The sequence below is a fragment of the Aricia agestis genome, chromosome 10 (genome assembly GCF_905147365.1).
Source record: "Aricia agestis chromosome 10, ilAriAges1.1, whole genome shotgun sequence".
Classification (NCBI taxonomy): Eukaryota; Metazoa; Arthropoda; class Insecta; order Lepidoptera; family Lycaenidae; genus Aricia; species Aricia agestis.
The window spans coordinates 2,901,316-2,917,814 of NC_056415.1; the positions used below are offsets into that span (position 1 = coordinate 2,901,316).

The window sequence follows — 16,499 nt, forward strand, 5'->3', positions numbered from 1 at the left end:
TAATTGCCGAAATCGGCCAAGCCCCTTCGGATGAGTTTAGCAAAAACAATATTGATTTTACAGAACCAATAGTAATTAAATTTCTTAATATACCTACAGTACCTATAGTTGTACTGGCAAAAAATGGTAAACCAGTCTTGCATAAAAAGGTTTTTTATGTTTCGGTAACCTGCAATTTGCATCAGTGGTAATTGGGTTTTTACCTTGGTTACCCATCTCTAACAACTTTAATTAAATCGCTGTCCAAACTACAGTTCAAACATAGGTAACCCCCTTTGGTGCTTGTGTCGTTACAAAATGCCGAAAATCCGTGAGTAGAGCACGTTTGCTCTACTGACGGATTTGAATAGCAAAGCAAAAGGTCTAAAATCACATCCATACTAATATTATAAATGCGAAAGTGTGTCTGTCTGTCTGTCTGTTACCTCTTCACGCCCAAACCGTTGAACCGATTTTGCTGTAATTTGGCATGGAGACACTTGGAATTCCGAGAAAGGACATACAATACTTTTTATCCCGGCATAATGTACGGTTCCCGCACGATAAACGAGTTTTGGCGCAACGGATTTGCGGGCATCGTTTAGTTGGAATATAATGAGATCTTTCCACGTTGACCATGGACGATGGACACGTTATGACACGATGGACAAATGCAAGGAATAATGAACACGGTGTAGAGTGTAAAATGTACCATCAAAGATTAATCGGGAAATATCGGACCTCATTTATTTGCATACAAAAATTGTTAAATATAATGAAAGTAGTTATTTATAGGCTGCGAATGACATAACTTGACCAAATTACATTGGTCTGTCATCTGCCTATGTATCAATTTATCTCATAGCACATTCGTCTATAGGCCCGTCTCCAGGTTGAGCCATAAGTATAATAACAATAAGAACGTTTATTTGTGATGAGATGTAACCGCTTGCGACCTTTTATTGCGAAGCTTTCTACAGCATATACAAACTACGTTTAACATGGGCAGTCATAAACGAATAAATGCCCCTCAATGCGTTCGCGATCGCCTGTTATTGTAATGGGCCAACATGGGGAGGCTAGTGGCTACATAAGCTCACTTTGTAATTATATATACGTGGGAGAGCCATGCTTCGGCACGAATGGGCCGGCTCGACCGGAGAAATAACACGTTCTCACAGAAAACCGGCGTGAAACAGCGCTTGCGCTGTGTTTCGCCGAGTGAGTGAGTTTACCGGAGGCCCAATCCCCTACCCTATTCCCTTCCCTTCCCTCCCTTATTCCGTTCCCTTTCCATCCCTACCTTCCCCTATTACCCTATTCCCTCTTAATAGGCCGGCAACGCACCTGCAGCTCTTCTGATGCTGCGAGTATCCATGGGCGACGGAAGTTGCTTTCCATCAGGTGACCCGTTTGCTCGTTTGCCCCCCTATATATTATAAAGTCGAAGCTTCGCAACCATGGTAATTAGTAACGGTAATTAATGCTATTTTCTATTAATTTCATTAACATGCTAATTTTGATGTCACAGCATGCTAAGTATTATTGTTTTGCTATTTGTTAAAAACGCGAATTATCGGTTCGCAGCGCACCGCTCGCGTCGTGTATTATTTCGCATCGAGTGAAAATAGCAATTCATTAACAGTTAGCACCGCGGTGCGAAACAGCGCGGACGTGATTTTTATCATGATCGCAGACTGTTGCTGCGCACGATAATATTAGCAATCGTATTTTTTAGCAAGTACGATTAATTTAATTATCGCTAATAGGCATTTAACAATTAATTATTATTGCTAATGCTATTTTTACCAACACTAATGGTAATTCATCAAGCCCACCACAACAGGCTGCAATAAAAGTAGTTTAATTAAAATATTCGCGGAATGGTGAAAAATGTGGCGTGAATGCAGTTCGGTTTCCCTTCGACGACCTTGATATTGAAATATCGAAAGTGAAAGATTTATTTTCACTTCGGTTACGTCTGCCGGTGACTTAAGTAATTGTAACGAAAGTGCTCTCCGACTGTCAATGACAGAGTTTTCTAAGCTTCGAGCTTATCGATCTTTCGCATCCCTAGTTATGTAACCTTAGGCTCAATTTACACCGCCGCAGAATGGCACGGAATGGAAGCGTCAATGCGAGCGAATTGGCACCGGAAAATTCACGAGAATTCCGCTGTTTGGCTCGCATTTAATTTGTGTGTTATACTGTTGACATGAAGTTCATTGTGCTATGTACAGTTTTGTTGCAAAAAGTCGCTTCCATTCCATTCCGCGCCAGTATAAATTGAGCCTTATAGTTTTCCAATTTTGTTGATGTGTCAGCTATGCCACTGATCATAACTGTATTTATAACTTATAATAAAATATCTAGTTGTAGCAACAAGTTAGTCATAACTTGAAGAACCTGTGTCTAATCGGGAATCAATTATAAAGTTTCACCTAAATTGTGCAATTTCGTAAGCAAAATAAATGATTAAAGTTGTATTACTATTTATGGTATCGGTTGGCAGCGGACGACATGAAGCAACCGCAGACGACGTGTCGTCGCGACACTACTGGTTTGTATGTATTTCTAAGAAACACCCTGCGCTCCTAGCGACATCAAGCTAGCGACACTATTCATAGAAACATATAGAAACCAGTAGTGTTGCGACGACATATCGTCTGCTGCAACTTCATGTAGCCGGCTTCCAACTTGTACCTAGGGTTTATTTTTCAATGATGATGCTATGCTATGTATTGATGGGGCAATACTTAGTATACCTAATATCCTTGAAAATTGTTTAAGAACTAAAGTTCCAAACCATAATATTATTACTCACTTACATCTTTTCTAAGCGGCGTCCATGTCAGAATACAGCCACTTTACAATAAAAAGTAAGTTTCTTGTTATCAATATCTGTTATTAATTCTATTTGCTCATTACAAATTGTAATAAATCCATTGTGCGTCTTTTGTGTTTTTAATAGAGATCTGTCCGTCGTATTGTAATATCACTTAGATAACAAAACTTTTGGTTATTTTGTGATATCGTGATTCCATTACATTTGCCATCCAATTTTGCAACTGACAAGATTATATGATGTAATTGTGTTTGTTTTCCAAACCTTTGTAAAGCTTTCCTTGTTATTTACAGAGAGTATTTTAATATATACAGGGTGTAACAAAAATAAGTGATAATACTTTAGGGTGTGTACGTGTTCCTTGTAGAGAGTCCACTGTGAAAGTAGCAGCGCTGAAAGACCAAATTTTTTTTCACTTTTGTATGAGGAAACTCGTGACGCTCGGGCCTTTGCCCATACAAAAGTGAAAAAATTTTTTCGTCTTTCAGCGCTGCTACTTTTACAGCGAACTGTCTACAAGGAACACGTACACATCCTAAAGTATTATCACTTATTTTTGTTACACACTGTAGATAAATTATTTTATTTTAACTCAGGGAGTAAATTGACTTAAACGTAGTAAGACCGTGTTTTCCTGTTTCTGACCACTATAGAGGTAACAACGACCAGCAACTATGGTTTCGGTCGCGGTTACTTTAGGTGGTATCAAGTTCTATCCAGAAACTCCACAGTTGCTGATCGTTCTTAGCTATATTATTATAGGGGTCATATAAAACTCTTGGCTTTTAATAAAAAAATGACGAAAGTCTGGTTATAAAGTTAAACTAGTGAAAGATTTTTGTAGTCACTCCAAATAAATTTATTCAAGTTTTATATGGAAACTAAACTTTTTATTTCTTACTTTTTTGCTGTTGCTTATGCTGTCTGTTGCTGTTGTTTGCTGATGGAGATTGAAAAATGACCTTGTATTAAATTCGAAATTGCCATTTCTTCAAGGTTTTATAACCTGTCAATGCGTACGCGTCATCAGAATAACACATGATTGCAAAACATCAAAATTAATGTTCGCGACTGACACAAAGTGTATGTATTTAAATCATGATCATATATTATTTCATATGAGTATATAATTAAATATGGTCAGGCATGAACCAGACGACGTTGCAAAATCATTACATTATTTACTCGTGTTGCAAATAATCAATGTCGTTCTATACAATACCTTATTGCTTTCACTGAAATTTTACAATGTATAATGTCTTATGTCTATCGGTATCCCTGTCAGCTTGTTACCTCTTTACGCTTAAATAGCTGAACAGTTACAGTTCGACACCGAGATACTTTAAGTCCCGGCAGAAGACATGATTTTATTCCGAAAATAACGCTAAAACTGAATTTCAGCGTGATAAACAAACTTTGGTGTATTTCGTCGGTTGGTCTATTGTGGTCTAAAGTGATATTTACTGAGTTTCAGTTAAGACGTATAAATATCAAAAACTTGAGTTCATACAACGCATAATTTTACCGTCGTTTACATAAAAACAATATACTGATGAGTAAAAGTGATTCGCACGAAAACTCATCTCACGTGTTTTCTAAAAATACCCCATTCAACTGAAAAGTATTCCCACTCTCGAGAAGAAATTATGGGCTCGAACGACCCCATTCCCAGGTGACCACGAAAGTGTTAATTAAGCTAAGAACTGGGGTATAATAGACCAAACAATGGCCCACAATTAGCGGCACTACGGCGCTTAATTGTGCCAAATTTGGGCCAAAATCGAGCCAAACGAAGGCCTCACCATGATCCCAATACGGTATTTACCTCAAAGGTTGCGCTTAACGTGTCAATATCTTCATTTGTTTATTGGTTACGCGATAATTTACACCATTTGTTATGGTTGTGTCAAGTTACCTTGTTTAGGTAATTTTAGCCAAGAAAATAATAAGCCTTTTGCAGTTATATACTTTGGACTACATACTATGTTGCAAGTCTAAAATATGCAAGCCATGTACGAAATTCAAACTACTTCAACATTATTAAAGTTATAGTACAAGTATAAACTTTTATTCCTATAAGAAGAAGAAAAGTTTTGTTTTCATAGAATAGGTTCTGAAACTACTATAGTCATATCTAGAGCTGACTGTAGAGGAGTGAACGGAAAATGTACGATATAATTCTTGTATACTTACTTATTAAAGAAATTTACAAATCGAAAACAGTCTTTTGATGATTTTCTTTTTTCAAAACTGTTTTTTATCGCATGGTGTGAATTTCCTTGGAATTTAAAACAATATCATTATAATGCCCGTCAGATTCAATGTTTTCACGACGACTGTACAAGGCCATTCACTATTTACAACCATGTATGTTATTCATGTAATATGTAGGTATGACTAAGTACAGTCAAATATAAAAATGTTACATCTTATTCACAGTCTCAGAAAGATTTATAATACGACTGATACTATCAATAAACCAAGGTTGAACATCTTTCATTCTTATTTCTATAGTCCTAACCACGAGGCGAGGCAACTTTATATTAAATATCAGTGTAAAATTTTGTGACTCAGTTCATGGCTTGGACTATAATAGTAAAAATACAACTAAATTTATTACTACAATTAATAAATTCGTACGTGTGAGAATATAGTTTTTTAAGAGTAATGTCGTTTTGTAATCGCAAGGATATCAAGAAAACAAGGTGATCTCTTGCGAAAGAATACGTGGTATTTGTTATAAACAAATACACACAATTTGATGATTAGTATTATAATATAATAGAAAAAATACTACATTTTACATATTGTGTAAAGTGATTCTTTTTTTTTTATCTTTATTTTATAAAGGCCATACATCATTGAGATTAAGCCGGCCAAAAAAAAGCGATTCTTCTAAATTCAACATTTAAACTATTAGGTTCTATTTTTAGATTTGAACATTTTATTAATAGTCAGATAGGGTAAATTATGTTCAGATTTTTGATAATTGGTAAACGATTAAAAATAATTGTTTACCAATCAGATGTAATAGGTTGTAAAATGTAGAAACTTGGATAAAACTAAGGTGGGAACTTATGGTTTAAGACATTTAAGTAATAAATATATTCGAGATTTTTTATTTTGATTGGAAGCTTTGAACAGTTTACTTCACTTATTAGGAAAACGATAGTTAACAAAATATGACCTTATTATTTTTATCAAAATTGTATGCTAAACATTCAGTTATATACCAGAGTGTGTTCATAAATCGGTCCAAAACACAATACAAGTTACAAATGTTGAGCTCCGAGTTTCGCATTAGCCAGTGTACTGGCTTATATTTTGGAACATACCTTATAACGCTTTCTAACACCATTGACGTTCAGATGCCTGACTTGTTCAACGACAACATAAACAAGGATGTTATAATAATTATCAAATATTGCACTTAATACACTTCGTTTGGAGCAAATTTAACACTTTCACCGATTAAATAGAAATGGCAAACGCTCATCAATCAGAGACACGATAAACTGTGAATTCAAAGGCACAGTACAGTCGACATGCGAAATTCGCATTTGAATCGAGATATTAATTGTCATTATTAATGGCTAACCATTACTTTAATAATGCACACTGAATCGCCGATTTGCGGACCACACGCGGTAAATTATAGAGATCGTACCTATTTATTACACGGGGCCCTTATTATGAACGCCATGGCTTCATTTTGACGTTTCAACTTTTTAAAACACGATTTAAAAAGTTGATATGTCATCATTTTGATTTGTGTTAAAAAGTAGAAACGTCAAAATTAAAGCAATGGCCATAATATATGGGCCATATTTTTAAATCGAAAGAATATAGCTGAGAGTTTGACCTGTCACCTGACATGGGTGATTTAAAAACGCACACATAACCTTAAAGAATTTTTAATTTGTTTTCTGAACTCTTTTTGTAATACTGGTATAATCTTGAATAAACACAAAATATATCATGTATTTCTTGCTTTTCATTAAACTCTATAATATCTAGTATTAATAGATACAATAAGAAATCCACCTCTCTAAGGCCTTTATCACACTTAACAAATTGAGGTGGAATTACAAATACGGCGGTAATGAATCGGACAATGAGGAATACGCAGGATAAAGCCACAGTACAAATATAAACAGTAGTGTGATTCAGCCGTCACCTTAAAATAAAATCCCTGAAACACATTTAAAACAAGTTTTCTTCTTATTTTAGAAAGATAAAACTAGATTATTTTTTACTCCTATTTTGCTTTTGTCAAAAATTGTTGCGTTTCCTCAAACAGCTATGTTATAGCGTGTTCCTCGGGAACCCCTAAGGTCGTCAAAGGGGTTATGTGGTTTTATTTCGCTGAACACCCTGAAGACACAGGAGATGTAATGGTTCGAATTCGTATTTTGTGGGTAAGCTAGAATCTGTTACAAAGTCAAGTTAAACGCGTGCGCAACGTGTAATTAACCCACTGTCTAAAGTTTAAGTATGCGTGTGCTGGGTGGTCTAGTATAATGACGGTCTACTGTATCTATACTGTGGCATGGAGTTACACGGACTGTACAATGGGTCTGACAGATGCTATATGGTCAACATTTATACTGAAACAGCGAAGGCCACGTACGTTGTATACGATCTTAACACTGCGAGGTTGGTACTGGTAGAGAACAAAACTTCAACTTAACCAAATAGAATTAAGCCATGTTTGTTACTAGCTAAAAGCTAAGCTTTGTGGGGGCTCGCGTCGTCACACCTTGACTGACTGATGATAACACATCTATAAATAAAAATTACTATTTTAGCACAAATAAATAGGCGTGATAGTTTTTCCGTAAAGTGTAACTCAAAATGTAAAGGTTTTGGGACATACTATAACATGATAACATACTAGTATTATAAATGCGAAATCTATAATACAACTTGAGTCCCAGGTAAACTTAGAATTTTCATTTTCACGAAACGGAAATGGATGAAAAATTTTAAAAATCTTAATTTTTACTAATAAGCATTTAACACTAAAAAAGTATGTACTAAGTTCCCTATCTTAAAGTTGTATCAAAAACATCTAGTAGAAAGACTTTGTTTTTTTTTTCGAAAAATATTTCATGTAATTTTTTTCAAGTACTTATAACGAAATATTTTTGCTGAGTATACCCACCTCGGCCTCGCGGCCACGCCACCATGAAATCTACTGTTTTAACGTGCAACTGTAAACTTAGAAATATCTAGCGTGAAGATTATGGTTCAGGAACACTCAAGGTCTCGTAATTGCTCAGGCGTGTAAAAAAAAAAACAAATGATATTTTTACTAGTTCTTTTACTAATTTTACGTTATTGACGTCAAAACTGAACTACTTAAATGCTTCCTAATTTTAATATTTCAGTACATATACTTATTACATATTTGCCCCGCGTTCCAGATGATGTTAGAAACGCTCACGCTCAAGACCGTAGTTTTTCCCGTTCCACTAGCATGTGAGCGTCAGTGACACAAACCCAAGTGGAACGGATTATGGAGCGTTTTGAGCGTTTTGAGAAAAGTTTAAAAAAAGAACATTATATAATATTTTTTATACATAGGTACATTGAACCGAACTTGGATATTACGATCCTTTTCTTGAAGTCGTAAATAAAAGTAATAATTGTTTATAGTTACATTTATTACAAAATACATAATAGATATTATATTTGTTTCGTTTTTAGTATTATATTTTTTTAGTTATGTAATTGTATTTTAATATAGTAAATAGTAATTAAACTTTTATTAATACATAACAAAACCACATAATATTATTATAATATACTTTGCATATTGACTATTGTCACATATAAACGTTAGGTAACAATACCGCGTAAAGTCAAGTACGAGTAAGTCAACAGGTACAGGAGATATGAAAATTAGTATTATATTTTATAAGAAATCATTTTTTTCCTTTCCTTTCATTAAAAACAATTTCTTTTCCAATCAAAATAGTTGATTAAATGTTATTTAATATATATTTCAATTAAAATATTTTTTGTAATGAAATAATATAAAGTTTTTTTGTCTCTACTCTCTCCTGAAAACTTTCCGAACATGGCTTTCGCGATATAGTTACGTTAAAATTTAAAAAAAATTACAGCGCCCACTTTGACCCATCTTCGTCAAGGGTCGTTTTGAGCGAAAATTATGACGTCATGAGTGACGTCATAGCCGCGATCAAAACGACCCCGGTCGCCAAAGGGAACGGCAGAAGGGGACGTTTTGAGCGTTTTGGTCAAAATTAACGTCTTCTGGAACGCAGCCTATATGAACTAAAAAGACAATGGGTAACATTTTGGGAGTACTGGCAGACTGCAGAAGTAAAAATGAAATAAAGAAGCTGGCATACATTTTTAAATATCCTTTGAAGTACAAAACTCCACAAAATTCATTTTTACTTCACACAATAAGCAAGGTCGTCCTATTCCATTTTAGTTCTAAAACCCTTCATAAATTGACACATTGGGGCTTAAAATTACCATAATAATGTCGCATGAACAAAAGTACAATTTGTACTTCAAATTACCGTACAAAGTTCTGTCGTCATTTCAGCTGTCAGTGTCACTTTGACGTTTCTCAATTTGAATTAAGAACAATGTCGTAATAAGCACAAGGTCGGCCAATATTTGACATATTGACTGTTATTCTATTGCTGTCAATAGTGCGTATAAGTGTTTAGTTAACATTTTTAAAGCATGGCCTTTATTAAAGCAAACTGGCTGAGTAAATCCTACGTTAACTAAGTCAACAAGTATCACATATTATACTTGAAGGATATGATTACATAAGCGCGGGTTTCAATGTCTCGATATACAGGATGTAACAAAAACAAGTGATAATACTTTAGGGTGTGTACGTGTTCCTTGTAGAGAGTTCACTGTGAAAGTAGCAGCGCTGAAAGACCAAAATTTTTTTTCACTTTTGTATGGGGAAACTCGTGACGCTCGGGCCCTTGCCCATACAAAAGTGAAAAAAAATGTTCGTCTTTCAGAGCTGCTACTTTCACAGTGAACTCTCTACAAGGAACATGTACACACCCTAAAGTATTATAACTAGTTTTTGTTACACACTGTATTGAAGCAAAGGTTTAAATAATATATATTAAATCCATGCAGGAAAAATCACTTTTGTTATATATTATATGGGAGCAATTTAAATATTTAATTTATTTTGTTTTTATTAGTATTTGTTTCTATAGCGGTAACAGATATAATATATAATCTGTGAAAATTTCAGAATTTTAAGCCTCAAGAATGCGCCAAAACAACCTTTCCGGTTGACTATATTTTTTCTATAAATATGTCTAGGTTTATATTCGATTTTCTAAGGCTGAATATAATGGTTTTCTAGTCAAATCTATTTTCGTTAAACTTATAGATATACTATTTGATTACAATGTAACACGATTTTCATAACACACTCATCATATTAACAGTAGTTTTCTTAAAACATTAAGCAAACATTTTTTGTTTGCCAAAAACGTACATGTTCTTCACACGTGGGGTTATTACGAGGTACTAACGGTACAATCAAGTTTGGTAAGATGCCCGCTTAATTGTACATAATATACCATAATACACCTAATGCGGCCTCCACACAAAACATGATGGACAAAAACAAAACGAGCTTAAAAAGGGGATATTCGTATTGAAACACCCATGAGTGAGGTTGATTGTGCAATGTGCATGCTGGCCTCTTCATGGCCAATATAGGCGATTGCGAGCGGGTAGGCGGGTGCCAATAATCGACGTCGACAGCGCAACAATCTTGGTAGCAATCATGGTTATCAAGCAAGCAGCCAACGGACAAACAATAATTATAATTATGCCTGTGTTACCAACTTAAATACATACAAATGTTAAGGTTTTCTATAACTTTAATCATACAATGATGTTTTTGCGTGACATCGATATTTGAAGAAATCTGGCAAAAGGTGACTAGACTGTATCTTTTTAAGTAAGTACAGTAAATAAAGTTACGTTTTGAATTGGTAATTAACGCATTGCATCGACCGCACAACTTTAAATGAAAACTGAAACTAAGGAGCATTCGGTCGACAGCAAAGTTATAAAATTAATTTGTTTGGCCGGATTTCCCCGGATCTAAAACCACAATTTAAAACAAACCCACTAACTTAATTCCGTTTAGTAGTCCATTACCACTGAACACCGAGCGAGAATTACTGTAACGTGAAGATTACACTTACATTACAACATAATTTATGTAACAGTTACAATAATAATTATACAACATATTTTTAAAACAAACATATTGTGTTAAGTATAATAAAAAAATTAAGATAATGATATTTATTTTCTTAATTCTATAATATAATATTTTGCCTCCGATTTTATGAGAGTTGGAATGGCCTACTAGGCCACTTTTTTCCGCCGCCCTGCGCGGTATGTGCGTCGGTAGGCTCGGTAGGGCCTTTATGGACGCTGCCGCCCCTAGGGCCTATATCGACCATTTATAAATCCAGGGCTGCAGATAGTGCATGAGACTTTTGTCAAAATTTTCATTTAATTACATAGTCGTCTTTGAATGCGGTACGTGTCTTTATTGGTGTAGATTCTTATATATTGTGTAGTTGTAGTTTTTTACACCTTATATACTGATATATATTATATACTGATCGTGACTGTATCTGTGACCTCGGGGGAAAGACAACTTTACAGTCCGGAACACTCGCTCCGTCAATTTCCTTTCTCTACTCTCTACTGCAATATTTTGCATAGTAAACTTGTAGCGTACCGTAAATACTAGTAGTAAAGCGTCGTAAATTGTAAACGTAAACATAAAATTCTGTTGTAGGGAATGAAAGAATACTTAGGTTATGTACTTACCTAACCTTAGTGTTCTTTGATTCCCCATATGAACTTTCATAAGAAAATTTGGCGATACTTACGAGCGATATAAAATTAGAATGCTAAATGGTCGCTGTTAAGCATTAGTGTCCTAGCCCACAATTTTTTTTTGTCGTTAAATTTTAATGCATTCTTGTTCTAAATCATCTAAAGAACATAACTGCATTCATAACTCAATACGTAATTTTTGTGTGGGTTAGTACATGAATGCTATTTGGACGCTATTAAGCGTCCAAATAGCGTGACGTTTGTCATTTAGTATGCATTGTCGCGTCGCGTATCGCTTCAGTGTGACTAGCCCTTAACACATACATAATGTGTTAATTTGGTTGGCCCCTAGACGATCAGTTTTAATGGTGTAATGTCATTGAACAATTTATTTGACAACAAGATTGAGAGGCGGGCGCGTTCAAAATCAACCCTAGACGGTCATAATATTGCACAATACGTGATATTGCACAATAAAATGGATCGTCAAGAAGCCTGCAAAATAACTATTTGGATAAAAATATTATTGAAAAACGACGTTAGTATAAAAATTTAAATTAGCACTCCAGTAACTCTCCTTAAATTTCAGATAGTAAGTAACTATTTTTTAAGGTTTGTATCGACTGTCGTTTGTTTTTAAATGACGGAATCGCCGATATGACAGGTACGATACCGGTCATGAATATTTATCGGCCGTCAAGATAATCGGATTGACGTAATGTTGACAGCTCCGATAATAATGTCACAGGACTGTCACAATTCGAATAGAGAACTTCGTTACACTTCTAGCAGTCTTCTAGTCTTCTAGGCTTCCAAAGTCAGCCATGATGAGTAACCATGATTGGGAAGATAAACTGGCATGTAATCGACGTCGATCATCAGCAATCATAGACGAATATGTCCTACGCGTTTATAGATTCGCTTGTATTGGTCCAACATGGAATGATGGAGGCAAAAAATTGTTGATATTAGTTGCTTCTACAAACCTATCAATTTGTTTAATTTTTTAATTTTAACAAGATTTAGTTTTTAGCGCCGAAATTGTATAAATTTAAAAAGTCATAAAAAGAAGCAATGAAAGGATACGTCTCGCAATTTATCTGGCCTTGATAATCTGCAGAACCTAAAAACGTTTAAATAATTATGTTCTACACTTACATCTCCAAAATATTATATAAACTCAAAAGAACATTTCCAAAAACATTCTCTTTACGCTCTGTTTCGTATTTTCGTCCTGGCTGGAATGATTATGTATTGATTTCATTCTTATTTTTTTTAACCTTTAAACCCATATGTACTTAGCTAGCTACATATTACTATTAATCTGTGCCCGTATATGAAGATTTAAAGAAATAAATATGTTTTACTAGATGATGCCCGCAACTCCGTTGAGCCAAAATTCGTTTATCGCGTGGGAACCGTACATTTTTCCGGGATAAAGAGTATCCTATGTCCTTCCTCGGGACTCAAAGTATCTCCATACCGAATTTCAGCTAAATCGGTTCAGCGGTTTGGGCGTGAAGAGGTAACAGACAGACAGACAGACGGACAGACAGACAGACACACTTTCGCATTTATAATATTAGTATGGATATACAAAATAAATACATAATTGCATCAATTTGAACTATTAAACTTCAAAGGTTAAGCTTTAGTTAGTGTTAACTTTACTTAAATTAAACGTTATAAGTAATTTAGTAACAACATAAACAATATCCATTATATTATTAATATAAAAAATGAAAAAAACATTATATTCGTCCTTACAAAATACAAACCCTATGGGTAAAACATCTAATAAATGTAGAGAAAGACTACGAATAATTCAACCATTTAACAAAACGGATTTTTTGTCTTTTTATCTTTTACGGGAATTTTCCAACCTTTGACTCCGAGTGAAAAGGGAACATGACGATTAAATTAACTTCGCTCGTTTGATAATTCAGTTTTTGTCGCGAAATCCAATCAGCCAAGCAGAAACGCATGAGCGGTTTCACATCACAGGTATGTGTGATTCTAATGAATAATCTAATGAATAATGAATACGTTACAATAAATATCACATAATAAAAAGATTTAACAATACTTTGTGAACGAATTTAATACATTATTTTTGTTATCAATAACCCAGAAAGTTAGAAACTTTTTGCCCTATCGGCGGGATTCGAATCAGCGACCACCGAATTCGAGCGTCGAAACGCTCACCAACTGAGCCATAGAGGTCACTGCAGCATTTAAAATTGAACTTTTCGAATTTAATCAAGAAATGTTGATGGAAAGGGTAAACCAATTTTTGAATACATAATACATACGAATATTATCGCATTGATCTACAATAATAAACGAGATCGAACATTTCTCAAAATTCAAATTAGACTAAATGTACGGTTCTTAGGGATAAGATGTAGCTGAGTCACCTTGTCTTCCTTAAAACTCGCTATAAAATAATTATTTAATGAAGGGTTATACTTGTAGCCGTTACCCAGAGGCCAGATCCCAGAAACGAATAATATATTTGAAAATATTCTCTCTTTTTTTAATGAAATAAGGGGGCAAACGAGCAAACGGGTCACCTGATGGAAAGCAACTTCCGTCGCCCATAGACACTCGCAGCATCAGAAGAGCTGCAGGTGCGTTGCCGGCCTTTTAAGAGGGAATAGGGTAATAGGGGAGGGTAGGGATGGAGAGGATAGGGAAGGGAATAGGGTAGGGGGTTGGACCTCTGGTAAACTCACTCACTCGGCAAAACACAGCGCAAGCGCTGTTTCACGCCGGTTTTCTGTGAGAACGTGGTATTTCTCCGGTCGAGCCGGCCTATTCGTGCCGAAGCATGGCTCTCCCACGTATAAAAATCCGTATAAAAATTCTTTTAAAAATCAATATTTAAAACTCGAAGTTGGCAAATAAAAACCCGTTCCGCAAATTGAGCTATATAAAGAAACAAACATCGGTGATCGGACCTACAAAAGTGACCGACAGCGGTACAGTTATGAAATGAAATCTCAAATCCGATATTAATACAAAGGCGATCGAGGCCACACAAAAACGACGACAAAAACCGATCCACCAAATAATAGAGAAATATCATTTCACTCAAAAATAGACCATATCACTTAACGTTTTCGAGAGTGAATTTTGAGTAGTAAAAAATGTATTGGCTTTCAATTTTTCTCGGCTACTCCATTGAAAAAGAATCCATATTGACACATAGTACTTTCATTCCCAGCTGTTTGCTCTACATGTGTTAATGGATGGTAGAGCAGCCCAGCTGCATGTTCTCATGTTTGATTTAAAGTATTTTTATTATAAGTAAAACCACGATTGTATGCTAATATAGTTTACTCGTCTTTGTATAATTTGAACCATCATTCGCCTAAATAACAAGTTTTAAGATGTATTTTTTCATCTTACTTTATAGATCGTGTTACTAATTAACTCTACATAGAGTATATTCGCTTCTACGACGAGTTTTAAGATGTTAGAAATTTTTCCATCTAGCTTCATTATGCCAAATGAGTTTTCAAGTTATAGATCTCGTTTTGGCGAAACTTTTGTGTCGTTGTATTAATGTTTGTTTAATTTAAATGTTACATATGAATAATGTTCAAACTATAACTTAGTTTGCGCCTACTTACTTTTATGTCATTTACGGTACCGAGACCTCAATAAGTTAAAGTTTATCACGAGCCCGTGACAAGGGCAAGGCCGCGGCGCTAATCCACGAGTCTATGAAATCACATGACAGGCCATTGTAGTTCAAACCCGGCCTGAGAAAAACGACTTACTGCAACGTTTGACAGCACTGTTGAGCCAGCCTCGGCGGGCGAAGTCCTCCCCGGAGTACCGAGTCACTCACACTAAACACAACACTGAAAATCGAGTTATCACTTCACGAATGTCCTGCCCCGGGACGCGAGCCTAAACCCGTTTCGAGGGGAACGATCCGGTTTTGGGCGAGGTCATTCTCGACTTTTTGGTCCTTCGACGGAGACGGGTCCGATCTCCGGTGGCGAAGTTGAAAGAAAAGTCTTCGGAAAGTTTCGTGGTAAACTTTTTTCGCGATCGAAAGGACGGGCGACGCGGCGCCGACGACACGTGGTGCGGACGACGCGGGTCTGAGCGGACTGGCGAGCGCCGCGCGAGCCGTGACTCCGCGAGTGTGGCTGTGTGCACCCGAAGCCTTCTCGTCCGTACATCCGCGTCGGTGTGCGTGACGAACTTGCAGAATCTTTTACCATGACACTCTCGCTGGATGCCGTGAAACACAGCGCGTTATCCATTGCGTATTAGACTTGCGCACACAAACTTTGAAGTTAACAAAAACGGCAGTGTACAGCTAAAGATAAAAAACGTAGATTCAACGCTATGGTGATTCAAACGAGGTTGTGGCTCCGGATTTGCTCATTTATTGTTGTGGACCCCGTGCAGTCGGGTGCATAGTTTTATGAAATTGGTTTTTTGTTCTCGCCGTCGTCTGGCAGGTCCCAGAGGTGAAGCCCGGCTTTATGGGGCCGGTGAACTTTAACCGTTAGCCGTAGAGCTCCCAGCCCGCAGCTCACACGCCGCACTCGCTTGTGCAAGGGCCTTAATTATTGGCAAACATTCGCGTTTTGACGAGAGTCGGGACCTTTCTTTGGTGTGGATTTTTGTCGACCGTGAACGTTATGTACCCATTTTTAATAGGAGTTAAAAGGAAACAATATTCTACATAGTTAATCTAAGTAAATAAATTATTTGAATACATTTTAATATCACTAAAGGTTACTTACGTAAAACCGTAATCTACCTTAGA

At 35.9% G+C, this 16,499-nt stretch overlaps 1 protein-coding gene across 1 annotated transcript in view; it reads right to left on the minus strand.

Moving 5' to 3' along the window:
• LOC121731330 (serine/threonine-protein kinase DDB_G0283821) overlaps nucleotides 1-15,831 on the minus strand; it is a 181,108-nt gene extending 165,277 nt beyond the window's left edge. The window contains exon 1 of the mRNA XM_042120724.1: nucleotides 15,493-15,831. The gene's annotated coding sequence lies outside the window, so the exon portion shown is untranslated. The remainder of the gene's footprint in view (nucleotides 1-15,492) is intronic.
• Nucleotides 15,832-16,499: the final 668 nt, after the last annotated feature.